This window comes from Bubalus bubalis, chromosome 18 (genome assembly GCF_019923935.1).
Source record: "Bubalus bubalis isolate 160015118507 breed Murrah chromosome 18, NDDB_SH_1, whole genome shotgun sequence".
NCBI classification, from domain to species: Eukaryota; Metazoa; Chordata; class Mammalia; order Artiodactyla; family Bovidae; genus Bubalus; species Bubalus bubalis.
In genome coordinates, this window is record NC_059174.1 from 32,849,396 (window position 1) to 32,873,099 (window position 23,704).

Sequence of the window (23,704 nt, forward strand, 5' to 3'; positions counted from 1 at the left end):
TTAGGAAAAATGCATGTAAATCATTTATAACCATTCCATGTTACTGCCTAAAAATTTGGAGTGGAGTGAAATAAACAAAGGGGCTTCCCAGGTGGCACCCAGTGGTAAAGAACCCGTCTGCCAATGAAGGAGACATAAGAGACAGGGTTCCATCCCTGGGTCAGGAAGATCCCCTGGAGGAGGGCATGGCAACCCACTCCAGCACTCTTGCCTGAAGAATCCCATGGACAGAAGAGCCTGGCAGGCTACAGTCCATGGGGTTGCACAGAGTCGGACATGACTGAAGCAACTTAGCACTCATGCACAGAATAAACAAAATCCATAGCCCCTCTACCCAACTACAATCATGGTTAAAATTTTAGCAAAAATTAGAACAGATGATATTTAGTAAGCATCTCACTCCTCATGTTCCACCGTCAGAAATTGTTCTTGGTAAATGACTCTGTTCAGTCTTTCTTCCTTACCCTTTTTGCTGTATTTATTTATCTATATTTGGCTGTGCTGGGTCTTCGTTGCTGTGTGCAGGTTTTCTCTAGCTGCAGCAAGTTGGGGCTCCTCTAGTTGCGGTACCAGGCTTCTCACTGCGGCGGTTTCTCTTGTGGAGAAGGGCTCAGCGGTGCGTGGGCTTCAGTAGTTGTGGCTCCCTGGCTTAGCTATCCCATGGCATGTAGAATCTTCCCAGAACAGGGCTCAAACCCATGTCCCCTGCATTGGCAGGCAGATTCTTAACCACCGGAGAACCGGGGAAGTCCCTTCTTTGTACTTTTGAATCATCCTTAGTATCTTCTGTAAGCTTGGACTTAGAGAAACCAAATAAACCTCAGGGTTAGTCCAGATTGTGTTTTTCCTGAGAAGTATGTTTTCCAATGCAGAATAGCAATTTTGAAAACTACAGGCTGAGGGATGACACTGCTCATAAGAGATTCATTTCAGGAAAGGCGGTCTGGCCCATGACAGTTTCCCAGTGATACAGCGGTTCTCCGGGAGGGACCAAAATCATGGCAGTTGGGCGCTCTAAGTCCACTTTATTAACACATGTGCATTGAATTCCAGTATTGTGACATCTCTCCTTTTTATCTTACTATGGAATAAAAGAAATAATTGAGGAAATTTTAAGTAGAGTTCAGTAGACACACCCATTCATTCCTCCAATATTAATTGGTGTGTTCTCTGCACAAGTTGCTGTAGCAGGTATGAAGGATACCACACAGATAAAATTGTATCTTCTGGTGTGCTTTCTGTTTGGAGTCTGGAAAGGGGCAATGGGAGTCCAGCCCTTGGACACCAAGTGGTTTGTTTCTCTTAAGTATGGGAAGTAAAAGGGACACCTCAATGTCACCAGTTTGCTGAGAAGGAAAACAGAGACTTAAAAGCATTTTGTGACTTAATTGAGGGTGAAGCACAAGTAGAAAGGAGTCAGTCTAGAACTCAAACCTATGTTTATGATGCGCCTAATGTAAACAGGGCAATGTAAGTAGCTATACATGGTCATTTAGACACATTATACCTTAAACGCTGCAAGTCCCAGTGTGCCTAGTACTGCTTTCCTGATTACTTGCCTCGGGATCATCATGACAGTTAGCAGCCAGGATGTTCTAGTTATAAGCCCCAAATAAACTCTTTTTTCTTTTCTCTGAAATTGTGCGGTAGAGTGCCTAGCACAGTGCTTGGCACTTGACAAGAGCTTGACATATGTCATATAATTCTGCACTTGTCACTTTTGAGATGATGATCACATAATTACCACATTGTCCACTTTTCAAGTGTGCACCCCCCAAAAAAAATTTTAAAATGCTTATTTTGGTCCCTGAGACATTTCCATAAATTACTGAAGAAAAAGTATCAATTTACTGGCAAAATAAAGTTTAAATCTTGACACAAATCTGCTGTAAGTTCAACATGTTTAAAAGGGTGCCTTTGTCCATTGTCTCACTCCAAACGACTGTTGCCCTGGAGTCTTAGGCTGATGTTTTTTAACAAGGAATTGATTTCAATTGGACATGGCACACAAGGTAAGCATTATAAGGAGCTTTTCTTCTTGGCCATATTGCATGTGTATGAATTACCTTCCACAGGGAGAGTTTTATTATTAATCATTTGTGCCAATAAACGTCTCATTAAATCTAACTTACACTTATGGAGTATGCAATTGTCATTATATAAATATTATTTCATGACATAATGGATAAACTATTAAGAAATCTGTATTTAACTGATATATTCAGGCCGAATTCATAAATGCCCTATCCTAGGGACTATTTGAGAATTTCATAATCTTTTGATTAAAGACTGTAGGATTTTACTGATTGTATTTGTATAAGCCATGTTGTCTTTATAGTAAGGTGTGTTGGTATTTAAAAAACGATTAAACGTTTTCAAGAGAAGGGCCACTTCATATTCACCCACCTTTCATCTCCTTATTATGAATTATATATTATTCTCTTACTTCTGTATCCTTAATACGCTTTTCTCTCTCTTTGTAGGCAATTATACAGCAACCCATCTATATAGCTCATGAGACTTGTCCATTTTTTATGACTACCTGTAAATATGGAGGAAGTGAGTACAAAATTTATAACCAGTTGGACCATTTTAATTTTTTGTGTGTAAGGGGGTATCGTCATCATACAGTGCTGTTGGAATTTAAGAGGAAGTTATTTTAGAATAGTGTGGGGAGTGATGAATGTTTACATCTAGAAACTCCCTTTAGCCTAGTAGGTGACCAATTTCCACAGAAGTCCAGGGTTAGGGAGAGCTGACAGCAAGGCTACTTGAATTTATTTTCTGAGAGATGGAAGGAGACTCGAGTGCAGAGCATAATGAGTGGGCGTTGGCTGCCAGCTGCTGAGAAGAGGCAGAATGGAGATGGGATTGGGCTGAGTCCAGGTTAGAGAACTAACTTGCAGAGGGTGTTGGTGTCCTAGCAGGCATGATGTACTCAAATCTGGTCTCAGCCCAGTGCTTGTATCCACAGTAACCCAACATCAGAATTCTTCAGGGAGCAATCACACTTGAGATGTGGTTCATGGACAAGACCCTCACCTATGTCCATAGTGTCCAGCACACAGCCCAGCACACTAGTTTTCTAGAAATACTTGCCAAATTGTGGGTGGAGAGAGGATGCAACCAGTATCAGGGCCCAGATGGAACATCAGATTTTGTGGGCTTGGGTTTAGTACATGGTTGGAAACCTGAGGCAGGCCTCCGAGACAAAAAGCAAGCTATGTGAACTAGTCCTAGAGTAAAAGCCAGCATCCTAGGACAGTGAAAGATGTGTGATGCTCAGAGCTCACTCAAGAGCAGTGGGTACCAATCTTAGGTGGCTATGTGTCTATTGTTTTCATTTATCCATTCAACAAACAGTTACTGGGCACTAGCTTTGGTCCAAACACTGTGTGGAATGTTGAGACACAGAGATACAATGCTATGAAGCCTGTCTTGGGAGAACTTCTTCCTTAATTGGGAGAAAGACATTCAAACACCATTACAGGCCAGGCCAGCACCAGCTCTAAGGGTGGTGTGGGCAAAGTCTCAGTACGAGACTCAGTGCCTCCAGGATGGTGGTCTGGATGTCAGGTCTTTTGAGAAAAAGTTCCAAGATCCCAGATTCTTCCCAGTAGTAGAATGAACATTGAGTGAACATTCTAGAAACCCCAAATTACAGTTAAGTCGTTGGTTATTTAATTTCAAAAAACCCTTGGATTGAGTCAGGCAAAGCGCTTTACAGATATTACCTCATTTAATCTTCCCAACAATATTGAGGGATAGGTACTAACATTTCCATTTTACTTGCCCAAGATCTCACAGATAGTATTTGAGGAATTCTGAATTTGAACTCAGAAAATGTCAGTCCAGAATTCATCATCTTAAACCCTACACTGTAGTGTGCATAATGATGATTTCAGAGACCTGATCGATGGGTGTGAGGTCAAGTGGGTGGAAGTGGGTGAGTGGAGGTATCTGGATGTGTCTGGTGGAAAACAGGATTTGAGTTAAATCACCCCAGTGAAAGTGGGGCTTTCCTGTAGCTCAGTTGGTAAAGAATACACCCAAAATGCAGGAGACCCTGGTTTGATTCCTGAGGCGGGAAGATCCCCTGGAGAAGGGAAAAGCTACCCACTCCAGTATTCTGGCCTGGAGAATTCTATGGGCTGTATAGTCCATGGGGTCACAAAGAGTCAGACATGACTGAGTGAGTTTCACTTTTACTTTTTCCAGTGAAAATGAGGAGTAGAAATCCATTTGTTTTTTCAAGAGCTGGTTTCCTGTGTTTATTTATTTTGGGCTGCACTAGATCTTCGTTGCTACACACGGGAGTTCTCTGGCTGCGGTGAGTGAAAGGCTGCTCTCTTGTTGCAGGGTGCGGGCTTCTCATGCAGTGGCTTCACTTGTTGAGGACCATGGGCTCTAGGCACACGGGGTTCAGTGGGTGTGGCACACAAGCTTAGTTGCCTACAGCATGTAGGATCTTCCCGGATCAGGGCTTGAACCTGTGCCCCCTGCATTGGCCAGCAGATTCTTAACCACTGGACTGCCAAGGAAGTCCATCAAGAACTATTTATTTAACATCTCCACAGAGTGCCGGGGGCTACCCTGGTGACTCAGACAGTAAAGAATCTTCCTGCAATGCAGAAGACCTGGGTTTGATGCTTGGGTCAGGAAGATCCCCTGGAGAAGGGAATGGTTACCCACTCCAGTATTCTTGCCTGGAGAATTCCATGGACAGAGGAGCCTGGAGGGCTACACTCCATGGGGTCGCAAAGAGTCAGACTCGACTGGAAGACCAACACTTGCACTTTTCAGAATGCTTGGCCTTGCGCTGGGTGCTGGACATGCAGTGAGAAGCCAGGGAGGTGAGACCTCCTTTGCTTGGAGCTCCCGGGCTAAGGAAGGATTCAGACGAACCAATGGGTGATTCCAGCAGTGAGCAGCAGGCCGAGTGCAGCATAGTGGGGGCACAGAGGAGGGGCTCCTGACCTGGTCAAGGGTTGATTTCTGGAAGAAGTGAAGCATGCAGGGAAAAGCCTAGAAAGAATCGGAAATGAGGGTTGAGAAGCACACTCAGCAATTTAGCAAGGGGAATGGAGGCAGGAGTAGAGGGGTTCCCACTGAAAGGCTCCTGAAAGGGGGAGCCATCAAGAAGAATCTTGGGTTCCCTGCTGGTCTTCTGAACCCCAGGAGTTCAGGATGGTGCCCATCAGCCCCTGCCAAGGTAGAGTCTTGTGTCTCGGAGGATCATATCACTGGTCACATTTGGTTCCTCAAACCCAACCCGGCTGTCCCCTTGTAACAGCAATTTAGTAGGTTTAACTGTGGTATACGGAGTTTCTGTTCCAGTAGGCTTTGAGAAGCGCTTCTGAAAAGGCCTTTATAAATCTCTACAGTAATGAATTATGAACTACAGGAAAAGGGCTGCAGCGTCCGTCTGCCCCTCCCGCTCCTGCGAGGGGAAAGCTGAGCCCGATTCATGTATTCTGCTTCGTCTGGCCTTGTTTTCTTTCAGAGACAAGAGAACATCATAACCTTGAGCTATCTGGTAGAAATAAAAGATTGATGTGAAATTTTACTGTGTAAAATTGGGGCCTTTTCATCCAGAAATGAAAACAATTGAATATTACTAAAAAAAAAAAAAAAATTGAGAAGAACTTATTTTATTCAAACTCTAAGAACCTTCACCCTAGAATAAGCCTCTTTATGGGAAAATAAATAAATTAATACGTGCCTCATAAGAAATAGATGTTTCCAGCAGTTTCAAATCTCGAAGCCCCAGAGTCTGACAGCCTCATTTTAAAAGTGGAAGTGCCAATGAAAGGACCCAGGAGGTCACATACCTCACTTAAGGTCACCAAACACGAATGGGTGAATTCAGACCCAGAGGATCTGTCTCCAGAGCCTTCTCCACAATACAGCGTTGTGTTACGTCTCACCTTCTGGGCCATGTTGAAAAGTTTGCCAGTCGCCCTGAGATGCTGTAGAGCACGCAGACGAGAGGACCTGCCAGAACCCTCACTGGCTGACTTCTCCTGAGGGAGCTGGAGACGCCTCTGAAGAGGAGTTGTCCTGGACTATCTTCTGGGTGTTCATATCTCATGGTCATGGTCATTATAATTGAGCATCAGTGTGTCTGGTTAAAGTGGCACGGGCAGAGGATGAGGCTGCCAACGCCTGGGGGCACCATCAGCCACAGCATCCAGTGCAGTCCAGCCTGGGCTGGACCACTGGCACCCAGTCCTGGTTCTGCTCACAAACCCACCGAGGAAGCAGAAGGCAGAGGAGAGCTGGCCCAACAACAGCTCATAGGAGAAAGACCTAACTTGACCTTACCCTAGAGACATATCTATGGTATAATTCACTAGAAAAAAAAAAAATGGACATGGATATATTCTAGGGATCATTGTTAGAACTTTAAAGGACAAAACCACAGACAAGCAAAACCCTAACATAGTCTCAAAGGGCACTAAGAAAATCAGAATATCCAAAGTAGGGATATGATAGGTGATGATGATTCGGGCTTCCCTGGTAGCTCAGTTGGTAAAGAATCTGCCTACAATTCAGGAGACCCTGGTTCGATTCCTGGGTTGGGAAGATCCGCTGGAGAAGGGATAGGCTACACACTCTAGCTTCCTTGCGCTTCCGTGGTGGCTCAGCTGGTAAAGAACCCACCTGCAGTGCAGGAGACCTGGGTCCAATCCCTGGGTTGGGAAGATTCCCTGGAGAAGAGAAGAGGCTACCCACTCCAGTATTCTGGCCTGGAGAATTCCACGGATTGTATAGTCCACGGGGTCACAGAGGGTCAGACACGACGGAGTGACTTTCACTTTCCGGTGATGAGTGCGTGCTCCCAGGATAAATGGCATCACCAGCAGCATTGTTGTTTCTGTTAACTATGGTATTATTACTATAGCCATCGTTTTTTAGTGTAAAGCCTTCTGCTAAGCATATCAGATGAATTAATTCATATTTCATCAATCTCCACTATGAGATGGGGTTTTTATCCTTACTTTACAAAAAAGAAAAAAGCAAATGAGACTTAGTTGGTATGCCCAAAGCCACAGAAATAGTAAATATGGAAGAGGGTGTTCAGAGTTGAATAATTAGGGACTCACAACATCCTGTGTGACCTAAGCTCTTCCCAGCCTCCACTCCACCATCCCTAAGGGGTTAGCTTGTGCCGGGATGGCTGCTGCAGTCCCAGGCATTTGAAACAGGCAGAAAGGAGCTTTTGCCTCCCTCCATGGTTCTCTTATGAGAAAGCTTTTCAGTATATCTGCATCATAGCTCATTGACCAGAGCCACCTGGTCTTAGGGAAGGTCCAATTTCTAACACAGACTGCCAAGGTTCTGGATTCTCAATCTCAGCAGTTCACTCCTGAGGACTGCTGGGAAGGACCAAGTCAGCCCACGTCTCCCTGAAAGAAGGCTGACCCCTTCACCAGGTCTCTGGGTAGACTGTGAGTCTGGGGGAGACAGTGCTCAGGGCCAGTGCTTTCTCAAGGGAGCTGGCAAGACTCAGTATCCATGAGGCTGGGGGAGTACCTAGAGCAGCGGCCCCTCCTCTGCAAGTTCAAGGCTGCAAGGTGGGGGCCCAGGGAGTCTCAGCACTGGAGACACTCATTCCCAACTTTAGCACTCCCAACCTTGGGTCTCTGTTCTCACCATCACTGACAGAGTCTTCATCCATCAGAGCATTCCAACAGACCCTCAACAGCCCTCGCATAATCCCTGGACCTGCTCATCATGGGTCCCCTTGCTCTGTCCTGGGTGTTCCATGTCTGCATTTGTGTTCTCTTTGGCCTGCTCAGAGTTCTCCAGTGTGTTTGGCAGTGGGGTATGCACTTGAAAAAAAAACTTGGCAGGGATAATCATACCCTGCTTGATTTCTGAGCTAAAAATAGCTTCTCTGCATTGTGGAGAAACCAGAGGCCAAAAAAGTCCAGAGCAACATCAGTTCTCTCTCCAGCAGCAGAAACACCTGGAATCGCTGTTTAATTATTTCAGAAGCAATGGTGCAATTTAGAGGTTTCAGGAATAACGTCAGGGGCCTCACATGTGGTTTTGGCAGCTGCCAATCACCACGGGATCCAGCCCAGAAGCTGAGGGTGTGTCAAGTTCATCACTTATGAGCTATGTGACCTTGGGCATGTTCTCTCTCCTCTCTGGGCCCTGGTTCCTCATCAGCTGTTGTTTAGTCACTAAGTCGTGTCCTACCCTTCATGACCCCATGGATTGTAGCCTGCCAGGCTCCTCTGTCCATGGGATTTTTCCAGGCAAGAATACAGGAGTGGGTTGCTATTTCCTTCTCCGGAGGATTTTCCTGACCCAGAAATTGATCCCAAGTTCTCCTGCATTGGCAGGTGGATTCTTTACTGCTGAGCCACCAGGGAAGCTGTCCCCATGAATAGGTTGGGGAAAACTGTACTTTGTTTTTAGGGCAAATGCAACAACCCACTGAAAGAGCATTTGTGAAAAGAGTTCTTCCTTTGGAGAAAAGGAACCACTTGGGGCTAGAGGAGGAGAGACAGGAGTTCTGCTGTAAAGGATGGACAAAGACAAGGACTCAGGATGGAGGAGTGAACAAGATTTATTAACCTAGGGAAGCAAGAGTCGGGAAAGCATGGACTACTCAGGGAGCTGGCAGAGGTTAGAGGGAGACAGGGATAAAATAAGCTTGGGACCTGATATAGATGGCTCTCTGTGGTTGATGAGACATCACTGGAAGCTTTGAAGCAAGGATGGACATCACAGTTGTATTTTAGAAAATGTAGGGCAGAAAGGAATAGCCTGGAAGCAACAGGGATTAGGCTTCTACCAAAACAAATCAGAAGCGGTACAGAGGAAATAGGGATGGAAAGTAGGGACACATTGTAATTTTTTTTTAGAAGGCTGAAAAAACAGGCCTATTACTGATTAAAAATAGCTTTAAATTAACATATGCAAATGAAGGCCTTTTTCCCCCACCTCCAGCCACACTTGCCCCTGGAGAAACCAGGGCTTTAAATCAGACTCTAAGAGCCCCCTTCTCAGCCGGATTCCCATTGTCCCCCTCCTGCCTGAGTGTCTTGGCCTGTTGTCTCTTTGCAGGTCTTGAGCTAAGAGGTTCACCCTGCTGACCGCAACCCAAGGAAAAGAACATCCAAATAGGAGGAAACCGCCGAGTTTTCTGTTTTCTTCTGCAGGAGAATGCAAGGTTATTTTTGGCCCCTTTCATACAAATCAGATTGTTTTCTTTCTTTCTTTCTTTCTCAAAGCCCTGTGTCTGGCAGGCTTCAGGCAGGGGAGAGCACATTAGAGCTCGCGTTTTGAATACCTTTGCATTTTTGCTCGGTGTCAGTTTTGTTTGTCTTCTGCCTGGCTGTCTCCCTCGTCTCGGGATTGTTGACTTCCCGCAGACGTTGCTCTCCAGCCAAAGAAAGTAAAACCTTTCTCAAGGATGGGGCGCCTTGGTTGGAGAGAAAGAGAAGGACAAAAGGGAAGCATCCCCCAGTCTGGGAGTGGCTTTGGTTTTGGTGCTTTCGCACTCAGCCCCACTTTCTCGAATTAGTTCTCTGACTTGAGATGCTGAGATGCCCTGGGAGGCACAGGGCTGACGGGAAGAGGAGAATGGAAGCCAGGCTTCCCGACCCTCCAGCCACCAGGTTTCCAAGTGTGCCCCTGCCTTCTTTGTGGCTTATGAACTTTGCTGGTGTCCCTTATAGCAATGGAACCAAGAGTGAGGAGTCCAGGCTTGACCCCGGCTGCTGTCGGTTAGAGTCTGACCTGAGCTAAGTTACTGAACCTCCGTTTTCCTGATCTGTGAAATGGGCATATTAACAGTGGATTGTTGAGTTGACGAAGAGTGTTAAAGAGGATGGTCTGCGTTAAAAACTTGTGCACTGCATGGAGCATGCATCATGCCGGCTGAGTGTGTATGTGTTTATGTATGTGTGTTTGTGACTGATATGTGCACTTGTGAAAACCACACCTCCCACTTTTACCCAATAGTTACCGGATTTGTTAAAGTCCCTCTCGGGGTGTCTGGCAGAAGTTGTAAATTAGTTTTGATTCTTAGGAGATTCTTTTTCTCATTCTCTTCTGCTGGAATCTTTCCCTTAAGGCAGCTGAGGTTGATGTGACCTGTAAGAATGTGACAGAAGCAAGGGGAAGGATTTTCCTGTTTAATTCCACACATCATTTTGCTCATTTTGAGCCAGAGTCACTTGTGGATTTCAAACGCAGTGGTTTGTCTTTCATCATTTTACCCAGATGCTTCTCCTTCAGGACAAGAGGGCTGCCTACCTTGTTCCCTCTCATGTCCCTAGTCTCTGGCACATACTTGCAAATATTTGTTAAATGCCTGCAGAAACAGGCTCCTGCATGCACGCACACACGCATGCACGCACACACACACACACACACACACACACACACAGACTGTTATTGTTGTTATTTTTTATAAGATATGCATGGCTTTGCATCCCAGCTCCAGCGCCCATGGGGAGGAGGAGTGGCAGGCATGTGGGGTTCTGGCAGCTGGCAGTCACAATGGGACCCACCCCAGAACTGGCAGATGCTTCAGGTGTGTCATTTTCAAGTGATGTGACCTTGGCCTGTTGCCTCTCCTCCCTGCGCCCTGGGTTCCCCATCAGTAAGTTGGGGGCCCATCTCAGAGAACATGGAGGCACAGCTTTCTGAGGGACCTGGCACCAGAAAGACATTCCAATCCTGCCTGGTTTTTCTCACATCACAGAGACCCCTGAGCATCCTGGGATGAGTCTCCAGTCAATCACCACTAATATAAACAAATGGCTGGCACCTGGTCGCTGGCGCCATAAATCAAATAGTCTGAATTTTCCAGGCCTACAGCTGAAGCACCAACTTTTCTCAGCACCACTCACACACACCACATTAATCTCATAAGCATTCACTGCATTGGCAGAAGAAACACGTGGATCCGAATCCTGAGGCTTCCTGCCCTGACCAATGGTGGTCACATGAAAACATTTGACACCAAGTCTGGGAAACTCCTTCCGGTCAGGTTAGGTTTCTGGTGCTTTAGGCAGGAGCAGAGACTCTGCAGAGGTGGAGGTCGCTGGCTTAGGAGAGGAGGTACATGTATCTGTTGAAAGGGGAATTGCTAGGGGCTCATTACTCCATCCGCCCATTGAATGAAGGACTCTTTCTTTCAGGATAGCATCTCCTGAGGTTTTCTCTGAAGAGCATTGTTTCTATGGTCTGCTAGTGACTTAGACTGGAAAGGAAGTTGGAAGGAGAGAAAAGAAAAAAAAAAAAGCATTCCTTCATCAAATAATTCTGGGAAATCTTGGCAAAAACAATGTTAAGAATTATTTTTTCAACATTTTTTTTTAACTGCAGAATTTCTCGGCACCTTTAAGAGACTAATGTGCATTTTGACTGTGTGAAAGATAAATTTGGTATCTTGTAATTAACATGCTCTTTTGACAACAGGATGTTTTTCTCCCTCTATCAACATCCCAGGAAACAAGGTTCTGTACCACACTTTGGGGAAAAGAACTTGCAAAGAGGAAGAGAGGACAGATTCTGGGCCTTTAAGCAAAGTTTTCACACAGGTTGAAGTAATTCCAGGTGGTTCAAGGCAAGTCAGGAGATCGTCATTGGGTAGCCAGTCCAGGGGTCACCTCCTTCCTGTAAGCAGCTCAGTTCATGAACTCGCCCACACCAGGCTCGAGTCCCTGCTGCTCTATCCAGGTAGGTTGTCTGTGTGCCTTTGGGTGGGCATTCGTGGCTGAGTGGAGCAGACACTTGGGTATCCAGAACAAAACAGAGAGGGGTACCATAAATCACAGAGAACGCCACTCAGCTTCCTTTCCTGGTCTTTGCTTCTTGAAAAGCAGAGAAAGAGAAACACCAGGCAGCAAACTCCAAGAAAGCCTTAGAGAAGGATTTTCATGTGTGAGCGAGCCCACGGCTGCCTCGAGGGCCTGTGTTAAGCCCAGTTGGCTGCATCAGCCCTGACGTGGTTGTATGCCAGTGGGCCATAGTTGGAGAAAAGCTTGTGAAGGCCTGGTGGACACTGGAATGGCGGGGGGCTGTTGATGGGGGATGCATCGACTGGGTGGACCATGGTGGCCCACTCAGGTGTGACCAAGATGTTCTTCAGGGACTTGGTGGCCTGGGTAATTTCTCTAAGTGGGGTGGTTGGCCATGAGTCCTTATAGCCTTGCCCATGTTTATGATTAGTTTCAGTATCTTAACGCACAGGCTCCAAATTAAGCAACCAAGGAAAGTTGACTTTCAGAGGTGAGTCCAAACAGATTTAGTGGGGCCTGGAGTCCACTGGGTTCTGAGTCTCACGGAGGATTGCACAAGGTGCCCTGCCCCCACACGCCCCCCCTCACCCCAGCCCACCAGGCTTTGCTAGAGGGGCTCGGGTTCAGCACTCCCTCCTGAGGCACCAACAGTGGCTTAGAGCGAAGCTGATAAAGAGAAGGTGATAAGAAGGGAGGGCAGGAATTTCAGAAATGCCATTGCTTCACTTCCCAGAAGTTTCCAAACATTACACCCTGACCTCAAACTGCCCTTGCTCTTTAAGAAAGTGGACAGCGAGTCAGGGAGCTTCATGGACACCGTGGCCCTGGCCTCACCTTGGCTGTTTGGCTTAAAGTTCCAGAGGTTTCTTCAAAGCCTTTGGAGATTTATGTTGTCTTTAGATTTTAGGGAGGAGGAGGCGGCCGTGAGCATTTGCTGAGTGACGACTATGTATGGGGTGGGCCTTGCCACTTGCTCTCTGGTTCTCAGAAGTGACTACACTTGGAAGCTCAGGGTGGTTGGTTGGTTGTTTTTTAAGTGCTGGTTCCTGGGCCCCAGCCCAGGTAGCCTGACTTAATTGATCGAGAGTGTAGCCTGCGCATTGGGGTTTGCAAGCCACCACCACCCTGCCCCGCCCCAGGTGCACTGAATTCACAGCAGAGTGAATTGAGAAGCTCAGCACTGAAAACTTCTTGTCGCTCATTCCCAGTTGCTCACCAGCAACCCAACCATGAGGACATTAGTGGTGATTGAAACAGAGGCTCAAAGAGCTCAGGGCTTTCCTAGGAGCACAAAGTCTCAGCTAGAAGGTTACAGGTTCCAAAGCCAGCATTATGTCACAGTGAGTCAGTAAATGTTGCAAAATGGGACTTAATTCGACGGTGAGGCCACCATAGGCCAGCCTGGGGCTTAAGCAGCTTGGCAGCTGCTGCAGCCATGACACTCACCCAGCACACCCTTCTCCTGGGCCCACTTCAAAGAGCAGGCTGTTGTCACTGGGGCCCTGAGCAAAGTGACTTGACCCCACAGCTCTCAGGCCCACCCAAGAATCAGGATGGGCTGACTCCAGGCCAAGTTTATTTTTCTTTCTTGTCGAGTGTGATCACTAGAGAAGACTGCAGGGGAAGTAATGCAGATACACATGGGCCCTGGAGGGCGTAGGGTTCACAGCCCATCAAGGAGCCAGCCAGGCTCCATACAGGGTCCTTCCCGCTGCCCTACTCAGACACAAGCCCATCTGCATTCCCGCTGGGCTTTAGGAACTGTGAACTGACTCGGAAGGGCAGGAAGGAAACCAAAGGGTGGGGCTTGTGCCAGATGGTCCAAAAAAAGTAAAACAGTGGGGAATGTGGCACAATGTAAAGAATAAAGCATTTGGAATCGCACTCCCCTGGACTTTGCATAAAGCTCCTTACCTCCTTCAGCCTTAGCTAACCAAGCTTCATGTCGGAGATGAAAATTTCAGGCCCTGATCTCTAGAGTAAGGATAACAATCACCTATAATTGTGATATTGAATGATATGTAATTTATGATATAATTATGATATATATTATGTATGCATGCTAAGTCTATTCAGTTGTGTCTGAGTCTTTACGAACCTATAGACTGTAGCCTGCCAGGCTACTCTGTCCATGGAATTCTCCAGGCAAGAATACTGGAGTGGGTTGCCATGCCCTCCTCCAGGGGATCTTTCTGTCGCAGGGATCAAACCTGCATGCATCTCCTGCATGGGCACATGGGTTCTTTACCATTAGAGCCACCTGGGAAGCCCTATGATATATGTTATATTAATATATAATTATTCAAATTATATATAAAATAATATATGCTGTAATATAATATTGGGTGGGCCAAATATTTCACTTGGGTTTTTCAATAAGATGTTATTGAGAAATCCAAACAACTTTTTGGCCAACCCAGTATTTCATGTATAAATATTATTTTATATACCATATTATTGATATGTGTATTTGTTCTATGCACAGCTACAGTGAGCGGGCACCAGGCTGAGTCAGAAGCTAAGCTCTTGGTAACTCGGGTCAGTAGCCCGTTGGAGTACTTGATGGTACATCCATTGAATGGAGTACTTTGCAGCTGTTAAAAATGAGATAAATCCATGTAACCCAATAAGGAAAGCTGTCCCAGATAGACCACAAGGAGGAAGAGCCAAGTGCAGAGCCGTGAGAAAGGACAGCCTTTTTACATCATGAAAAGCATTTACATATAAATAAGTACATATATAAAGTGTAAAAATAGAAACTGACTCTAGCTGGGCATACACAAGTGCATATCCTTGCGGGGACGTGCTTCTCTTCTGAAGAAAATGCATTTCTGGAGAAAGTTAGAAAGGTGGAATTGGCAAAAGGAAATGAGAAGAAGATTTTTCATTTCATTTTATATTTTCTACTTATTTCATACTCAGTTGAACTTGTTTGCATGTGTGTCTGTGTGTGTGTCTGAGTTTCAGTAACAGAAACAATAAGGAGTTTGAGTTAAAATGGAAAGGAAAACAAAAGCAGAACTCGCCCTGAGACTCCAATTCTTTCTCTGTGATCTGGGCCAGCCCAGCAGACAGGGTTGTTTTTCCAGCTGGGAATCATTTCATCCTCTCTCCCTAAATCCTGTGCGAACCCAGATCCAGTGGGAGTTGACAAAGGCCTGGTCCCAGGCCGGTCAGCCACCCCTCCATGTCTGTAGTTGTTTTAAGCACACTGGTGGGTGTGACTGGGCAGTGGTAGGGAGGAGCTGAACAAGGCGTCAGAGGAGGAGGAGGAGAAAGTGACTGCCTAATAAGGAAACCCACATGGTCTGACACTAAGGGTTCAAATGCTGTAAAAGAAAACCAGAAATAAATTGAAATCAAAGTAAAAGGCTGCTTTAAATCCATGCATGGAAGCAGGAATCCTCTGGGTGAATGGATACCAATTTTGAGACTGGTTCTTCCCCTCACCTGCTATAAGGTACTAAACGATCATCCCCAAAGATATCTAACCCTAACCCCAGAACCTATGAGTGAAAGTCACTCAGTCGTGTCCGAATATTTGTGACCCCATGGACTGTAGCCCACCAGGCTTCTCTGTCCATGGGATTTTCCAGGCAAGAATACTGGAGTGGGTTGCCATTCCCTTTTCCAGGGGATCTTCCCAACCCCTGAGGGGTTGAACTTAGGTCTCCTGCATTGCAGGCAGATTCTTTACCACCTGAGCCACCAGCCAGAACCTGTGAACACAACCTTATTTGGGAACAGGTCTTTGTGAATGTCAATTAGGATTTCCAAATAAGATTATCCTGAATTATCCAGATGGGCCCTGAATCCAATGGCAAGTGCTCTCATGAGATATTTCTGTAAGACAGGAGGGGAGAGGACACAGATATAAAGGAGGAGATACGTGAAAAATGGAGACAGAGGCTACAGGGCTGCAGCCAAAACCTAAGGAACACCTTGGCATTGAAACATGTATAATATCATATATGAAACGAGTTGCCAGTCCAGGTTCGAAGCATGATACTGGATGCTTGGGGCTGGTGCACTGGGACGACCCAGAGGGATGGTATGGGGAGGGAGGAGGGAGGAGGGTTCAGGATGGGGAACACATGTTTACCTGTGGCAGATTCATTTTGATATATGGCAAAACCAATACAATATTGTAAAGTTAAATAAAATAAAATTAAAAAAAAAAAAAAAAAAGGAACACCTGGAGTCACCGGAAGCCTAGAGAAGCAAGAGAGGACACTCCCCCAGAGCCTTTGGAGGGGCCCAGCTCTGCCAGTACCTAAACTTCAGACTGCTGACCTCTAGAACTGGGAGGCCATTGTCCTCTCCCCTTCAATCTTTTAGAAATATCTCATGAGAACACTTGTTGGATTCAGGGCCCATCTGGGTTATCCACGATGATCTCATTTGGAAATCCTTACTGACATTCACAAAGACCTCATCCCAAATAAGGTTGTGTTCACAGGTTCTGGGGTTCGGATATTAATGTATGTTTGGGGGTTTAGTACCTTACAGCAGGTGAGGAGAAGAACCAGACGCAAAGTTGGTATCCATTCACCCAGAGGATTCCTGCTTCCCTGCACAGATTTATAGCAGCCTTTCACTTAGAATTAAGTTTACTTCTGGTTTTCTTTTACAGCATTTGAAACTTTAGTGCCAGACCATGTGGGTTTCCTTAACACCAGTTTATCCTCCTCCTCCTCTGAAGCCTTGTTCAGCTCCTCCCCACCACTCCCCAGATAGACTCAGCAGTGTGCTCATTCTTAAAAACACCGCTAGACAAGGAGGGGGTGGCTCTCCTGCCTCAGACCAGGCCCTTGTCAGTTCCTGCTGGATCCGGGCTCGCCCGGGATTTAGGGCGAGAGGATGAAATGATTCCCAGCTGGAAAAACAAAGGCAAAGGAGAAAAGGAAAGCTACAACTATTTTAAAGCAGAGTTCCAAAGACTAGCAAGGAAAGATAAGAAAGCTTTCCTCACTGATCAATGCAAAGAAATAGAGGAAAATAATACAATGGAAACTCTGGAGATCACTTCAAGAAAATTAGGGATACCAAGGGAACATTTCATGCAAAGATGGGCACAATAAAGGACAGAAATGGTATGGACCTAACAGAAGCAGAAGATATTAAGAAGAGGTGGCAAGAATACACAGAAGAACTATACAAAAAAGATCTTCATGACCCAGATATCGTGATGGTGTGATCACCCATGTAGAGCCAGACATCCTGGAATGCAAAGTCAAATTGGCCTTAGGAAGCATCACTACAAACAAAGCTAGCAGAGGTGATGGAATGCCAGTTGAGCTATTTTAAACCCTAAAGGATGATGCTGTTAAAATGCTGCACTCAAAATGCCAGAAAATTTGGAAAACTCAGCAGGGCCACAGGACTGGAAAAGGTCAGTTTTCATTCCAATTCCAAAGAAGGGCAGTGCCAAAGAATGTTCAAACTACTACACAATTGCATGCATCTCACATGCTAGCAAAGTAATGCTCAAAATTCTCCAAGCCAGGCTTCAACAGTATGTGAACTGTGAACTTCCAGATGTTCAAGCTGAATTTAGAAAAGGCAGAAGAACCAGAGATCAAATTGCCAGCATCCACTGGATCATAGAAAAAGCAAAAGAATTTCAGAAAAACATCTGCTTTATTGACTATGCCAAAGCCTTTGACTATATAGATCACCACAAACGGTAGAAAATTCTTAAAGAGATGGGAATACCAGATCACCTTACCTGCCTCCTGAGAAACCTGCATGCAGGTCAAGAAGCAATAGTTAGAATGGGACATGGAACAATGAACTGGTTCCAAATTGGGAAAGGAGTATGTCAAGGCTGTATATTGTCACCCTGCTTATTTAACTTATATGCAGAGTACATCATGCAAAATGCCAGGCTGGATGAAGCACAAGCTGGAATCAAGATGCCGGGAGAAATAACAATAACCTGAAAAGCAGAGGACAACACCCTTATGGCAGAAAGTGAAGAGGAACTGAAGAACTGCTTGATGAAAGTGAAAGGAGAGTGAAAAAGCAGGCTTAAAACTCAACATTCAAAAAACTAAGATCATGGCATCCAGTCCTATCACTTCATGGCAAATAAATGGGAAAACAATGGAAACAGTAATAGAATTTATTTTCCTGGGCTCAAAAATCACTGCAGATGGTGACTGCAGCCATGAAATTAAAAGATGCTTGCTCCTTGGAAGAAAAGCTATTATCAACCTGCTGCTGCTGCTAAGTCACTTCAGTCGTGTCCGACCCTCTGCGACCCCATAGATGGCAGCCCACTAGGCTCCCCTGTCCCTGGGATTCTCCAGGCAAGAACACTGGAGTAGGTTGCCATTTCCCTCTCCAATGCATGAAAATGAAAAAATAAAGTGAAGTTGCTCAGTCGTGTCCGACTCCTAGCGACCCCATGGACTGCAGCCCACCAGGCCCCTCCATCCATGGGATTTTCCAAGCGGAGACATTACTTTGCCGACAAAGGTTCGTCTAGTCAAAGCTATGGTTTTTCCAGTAGTCATGTATGGATGTGAGAGTTGGACCATAAAGAAAGCTTAGTGCCAAAGAATTGATGCTTTTGAACTATGGTGCTGGAGAAGACTCTTGAGAGTCCTTGGACTGCAAAGAGATCCAAGCAGTCCATCCTCAAGGAAATCAGTCCTGAATACTCATTGGAAGGACAAATGCTGAAGCTGAAACTCCAATACTTTGGCCACCTGATGTGATGAACTGACTCATTTGGAAAAGACCCTACTGCTGGAAAAGAGTGAAGGCAGGAGGAGAAGGGGACGACAGAGGATGAGATGATTGTATACTATCACTGACTCGATGGACATGAGTTTGAGCAAGCTCCAGGAGTTGGCTATGGACAGGGAAGCCTGGTGTGCTGCAGACTCAAAGAGGCATACATGACTGAGCGACTGAACTGCTGGGCTGGCCCAGGTCCAGCTCTGGGATAATAATAGCTCCAGGATCAGGGCGTGTCAGACCTTTGTTACCTTGTCTTGTTTTGAGCCATGAAGATGGTGGTAATTATTACAGCAGGCTAGGAAACAAAGGGCTTCCCTGGTGGCTCAGCAGGTAAAGAATCTGCCTGCAATGCGGGAGACCTAGGGTTGATCCCTGGGTCAGGAAGATCCCCTGACAAGGAAATTGCAAGCCACTCCAGTATTCCTGCCTGGAGAATTCCCTGGACAGAGGAGCCTGGCAGGCTACAGTCCATGGGGTCTCAAATAGTCAGACACAACTGAGCGACTAACACACAGGAAGCGAACACTCTTGCTGAAGAGGCACAGCTTGCCTTGAATTGACTTCCTGGGCCAGGGACAGAGTCTGGGATTTGAAGAGAGATTGGACAGCCCATCCAGGACGCCCTGCCAGGTCCCCAACACACTGGGTGGGCCCTGGTTTCCCTTTTCTGAAGTAGCATCTCATGATACTCTCTGCAAGCTTATTCTTTTTTTTCTTTTTTTTTTTAAAGACTTGATTATTAGGCTGCACTGGGTCTTAGTTGCAGCATGGGAGATCTAGTTCCCTGACCAGGGATCGAATCCGGGCCCCCTGTATTGGGAACTCAGAGTCTTAGCCACTAGACCACCAAGGGAAGTCCCTACAGGATTATTCTGCTTTATTTTTCAGCATGGAGCCTGTAGTGACCTGATATCTCATCTTTTCCTATAGTAACTCCCCACCACCGCCACTCCCCACCACCCATACATAAGGGGATGTGAGCTCCGTGAGGGCAGGGCTGACAACCAGGCTCACTTCTGAATCTATCCCCAGCACAGCTCTTGGCAGGTAAGGGTGCCAAGATGATGAGATGATCTTTGAGGAAGGGAGAAAGGAGGAGAGACCCTGAGAGGGATGTAGTGAGAACCCGCTCAGACCCAGCCCCCACCAGCTCACAGTCTAGGCAGGTGGACAGGTAAATGGAGAAGGTTCTGGGGAGGCTGTACCACATGGATGCAAGGGTTAAGAAGGACATGTAAGAAACTGTAAGAAAGGGCAGACAGCATCCTCAGGGAGCAGAGAAATGCAGGAGCTGACCTCCGCTGGCAGGGATGGGGAGATTCTGCCCAGGGGGACAGCTGTGACCAAGTCCCCTGAATGGAGGGGAGGAGGCCCGCTCCACAGCACAGCCTTCGTGAGAGACAGTAAGGGAAGAAGGAGAGGTTGGAGCAGGTATGAGAGGCGTCACGGGGAAGGCCCATGGACCAGGTGGGGGATGCTGCTGTGTGTGCTGGGGATGGAAGAGGCTGCAGGGGCTTCAGGCCGGGAGCCTGCCCAGGTGACCATCAGAGCCCCTCAGTGTACAGGGCCCTGGATACCAGTTCCGCAGCCTCCAGGAGGTTAATCTATATTCCTTTCCATCCTCTGTGTGTGTGCTCAGTTGCTTAGTTGTGTCTGATTCCTTGCGACCCCATGGACTGTGGTCCACCAGGTTTCTTTGTCCATGGGATTCTTCAGGCAAGAGTACTAGAGTAAGTTGCCATTTCCTCCTCTAGGGGATCTTCCCAATTCAAGGACTGAACCCACATCTCCTGCATTGGCAGGCAGATTCTTTACCACGGGGCCACCTGGGAAGCCCTTCCCATCCTTTACAACTTCCCAAAGTCCACAGTTACATTAGTAATTGCAGCTAGGCATTGAGTCAAGAATGTGCTAGGAGGCCTCCATATTTAAATATGTACTCCTTTGGACACATTCTTATGATAGCATGATTATTCCCTTTTTATAGATGAGTTGAGTCTCAAAGCTGGTAGCTGAGGAGATTAAGGTTTAACCCTGAATCTATACGGACTCTGGGTGCCATGTCCACACATACACCAGGGCCTGTGGCCGCCTGTATTGTGAAGCATGTCATGACTTCTGGAGTAGTTCATACACGGGACTCTTCTCTGACCTAGAGCAGAGGTTTGGCAAATCCAGGGCAGAGATCGTTCACGCCATTTTACAGAAAAGAAAGCTAAGAATCCAAGGAGTGGGGTTCCTTCCTCATAAGCTGCAGACCCAGAGGACGGGCATCAGTGTTTCATGCTAAGGTCCTCTGCCCAGGAGCCTTGTGGTCAGACTTGTGTCCATACAACAGTGCAGAATGAGGGCAGTGGAGATGGGGGTGGCAGGAACGGGGTGCATGTTGTTCCAGATCCAGTGCCTGCTGAGCAGGGCTTTTCCCCAGAGCTCAGCTCTGGGCCACCAGGCAGCACATTCAACCTTCTGGGGAAAATGGTACTCCCTGGAAGGAGCTGGCTGCATCCATCTCGTTGGACAATATGCTATTTTTGCCAGAAAGCTACAGGGCATAAGTATAGATTTCTGAGCATTTTTTATTACCTGACTTGATGGTCCCTGCACATCTCTTCATTAAACCATAAAAAGCCAGACAGCCCTTCCCAGAAACTGTGCGTCTACCTGTGTCCCATATAGACGTGGGGGATTGCAGCCGTATGGCAGAAAGGGCCCCACTTTGTTGGGGGGGGCAGTGGAAATCAACGGCCAGTTGTCTCAGAATTACCTTGGAGATGAATGACGTGGTTCCCAGGGGGCCTTTTCTGTCTTTTGCTGGGGCATTTCTTTCCTTCTGCCCTGTAACCAGATCTGATTCTGGGATACAGACCAGATCCTGGGCCCTGCCCTCCACTTCCCTCAGCCACTGTCTTCCTGCACTTTTCCCCATGCTCCTTTCTACCCCAGGGCCTTTGCACTACCTGGGAATCTCATCTGTCCCTGTCATCTGTGCCTAGGCAACCTTTTATTTCTCAGACCTCCATCAAACCCCCTGGGCCCACCATCTAAGTCAGGCTCCTTTGTCTAGAACCATGGTCACTTGATTTGGGGTATTTATCCCGCTTTGTAAGGGTTTGTGGATTATTTGCTTAGACTCTGTACTCCACTGTAAGCTTCATGAACATAAAGACTATTGTTTCCATTGCATTCCCAAGAGCCTAAAGAGATAACCTGGTCCATACTCATTTCCATGTAAATATTATAGAAAATGATCAAATATAAGTGAATGCATGAATGAATGAATGGACGAATAGATAAACGAGTGAGCAAGCAAGCCATGGTTCTCACCCAGGGGAGATTTGCCCCTCGAGCTCCCCCTTCCCAGGATATATTGGCAATATTTTGAGACATTCTCACTCGTCATGCCATGGTGGTGCTACTGGCATTCAGTGGAGAGAGGCTGGTGCTGTCAGATAACCTGCACAGAGCAGCGGCCCCACCTCCCAGCAGAGAGCGTGTTCCATCCAAATGCCAACAGTGTCGAAGTTGAGAAACCCTGGAAAGCGCTTTCCTAGGGCTGCTGAACAGAGCACTACAAACTGAGTGATTTAAAACAACAGAAACGGAGTCAAGTACAGTTGAAGAAGCCAGGAGTCCAAAATCAAGGTGTTGGTAGGGCTGATCCCCTCTAGAAGGCCTGAGGAGAAGTCAGTTCCCTGATTCTCTGGTGGCTTCTGCTGGTGGCAGAGAGTCTTGAGAGTTCTTGGCTCACAGCTGCCTGCCTCTCTGATCTCTGCCTCTTGTCTTCACACAGCCTCCTTCCCAAAGTGTCTGTTTTTCTCCTCTTCCTGTAAGGGTACCAGACGTTGGATTTAGGGTCTGACTTAATGACTTCATCTTAATTAGTTACTACAACTGCAAAGGTCCTATTTCTGAATAATGTTACCTTCACAGGTACTGGGGTTCAAACTCAGTTCAGTTCAGTCACTCAGTCCTGTCTGACTCTTTGTGACCCCATGGACTGCAGCATGTCAGGCCTCCCTGTCCAGCACCAACTACCAGGGCTTGCTCAAACTCATGTCCATCGAGTCAGTGATGGCATCCAACCATCTCATCCTCTGTCATCCCCTTCTCCTCCTGCCTTCACTCTTTCCCAGCATCAGGGTCTTTTCCAGATGAGTCAGTTCATCACATCAGGTGGCCAAAGTATTGGAGCTTCAGCTCCAGTGTCCCAATAATATTCAGAGCTGATTTCATTTAGGATTGACTTGTTTGATCTCCTTGCAGTTCAGGGGACTCTCAAGAGTCTTCTCTAACACCACAGTTCAAAAGTATCAATTCTTCAGCCCTCAGCTTTCTTTGTAGTCCAACTCTCACATCCATACATGACTACTGGAAAAACCACAGCTTTGACTAGACGCACCTTTGTCTGAAGTACTGTCTCTGCTTTTTAGTATGCTGTCTAGGTTGGTCATAGCTTTTCTTCCAAGGAGCAAGTGTCTTTTAATTTCATGGCTGCAGTCACCATCTGCAGTGATTTTGGAGCCCAAGAAAAGAAAGTCTGTCACTGTTTCCATTGTTTCCCCATTTATTTGCCATGAAGTGATGGGCCCAGATGCCATGATCTTAGTATTTTGAATGTTGTGTTTTAAGCCAACATTTTCACTCCCCTCTTTCACTTTCATCAAAAGGCTCTTTAGTTCCTCTTCAGTTTCTGCCATAAGGTGGTGTCATCTGCATATCTGAGGTTATTGATAGTTCTCCTTGCAATCTTAATTCCAGCTTGTGCTTCATCCAGCCTGGCATTTTGCATGATGTACTCTGCATATAAGTTAAATAAGCAGGGTGACAACATACAGCCTTGACGTACTCCTTTCCTAATATGGAACCAGTCCATTGTTCCATGTCCAGTTCTAACTGTTGCTTCTTGACCTGCATACAGGTTTCTCAGGAGGCAGGTAAGGTGGTCTGGTATTCCCATCTCTTTCAGAATTTTCCACTCTTTGTTGTGTTCTGCACAGTCAAAGGCTTTAGCAGAGTCAATGAGACAGAAGTAGATGCTTTTCTGGAATTCTATATGACCCAGTGGATGTTGGCGATTTGATCTCTGGTTCTTCTGCCTTTTCTAAATCCAGCTTGAACATCTGGAAGTTCTCAGTTCATACAGTTTTGAAGTCTAGTTTGGAGAATTTCGAGCATTACTTTGCAATCGC

The 23,704-nt window shown here is 46.4% G+C and overlaps 2 long non-coding RNA genes across 3 annotated transcripts in view; one reads left to right on the top strand and one right to left on the bottom strand.

The window, feature by feature from the left end:
- Positions 1 to 8,565: 8,565 nt before the first annotated feature.
- Positions 8,566 to 13,750, bottom strand: LOC123330410. The gene is made up of 3 exons (XR_006640251.1): positions 12,603 to 13,750; positions 9,986 to 10,113; positions 8,566 to 9,439 (listed from the first exon to the last, which is right to left on the bottom strand). It is a non-coding gene; the product is annotated as an uncharacterized LOC123330410 (long non-coding RNA).
- Positions 10,522 to 23,704, top strand: part of LOC123330407 — a 44,840-nt gene continuing 31,657 nt past the window's right edge. Inside the window, exons 1-2 of one of the 2 annotated variants that reach the window (XR_006546314.2) lie at positions 10,522 to 11,085; positions 11,476 to 11,706. This is a non-coding gene — a long non-coding RNA (uncharacterized LOC123330407). Of the gene's footprint in view, positions 11,707 to 23,704 lie in introns of both variants that reach the window. The other variant, XR_006640250.1, reaches the window with a different exon arrangement.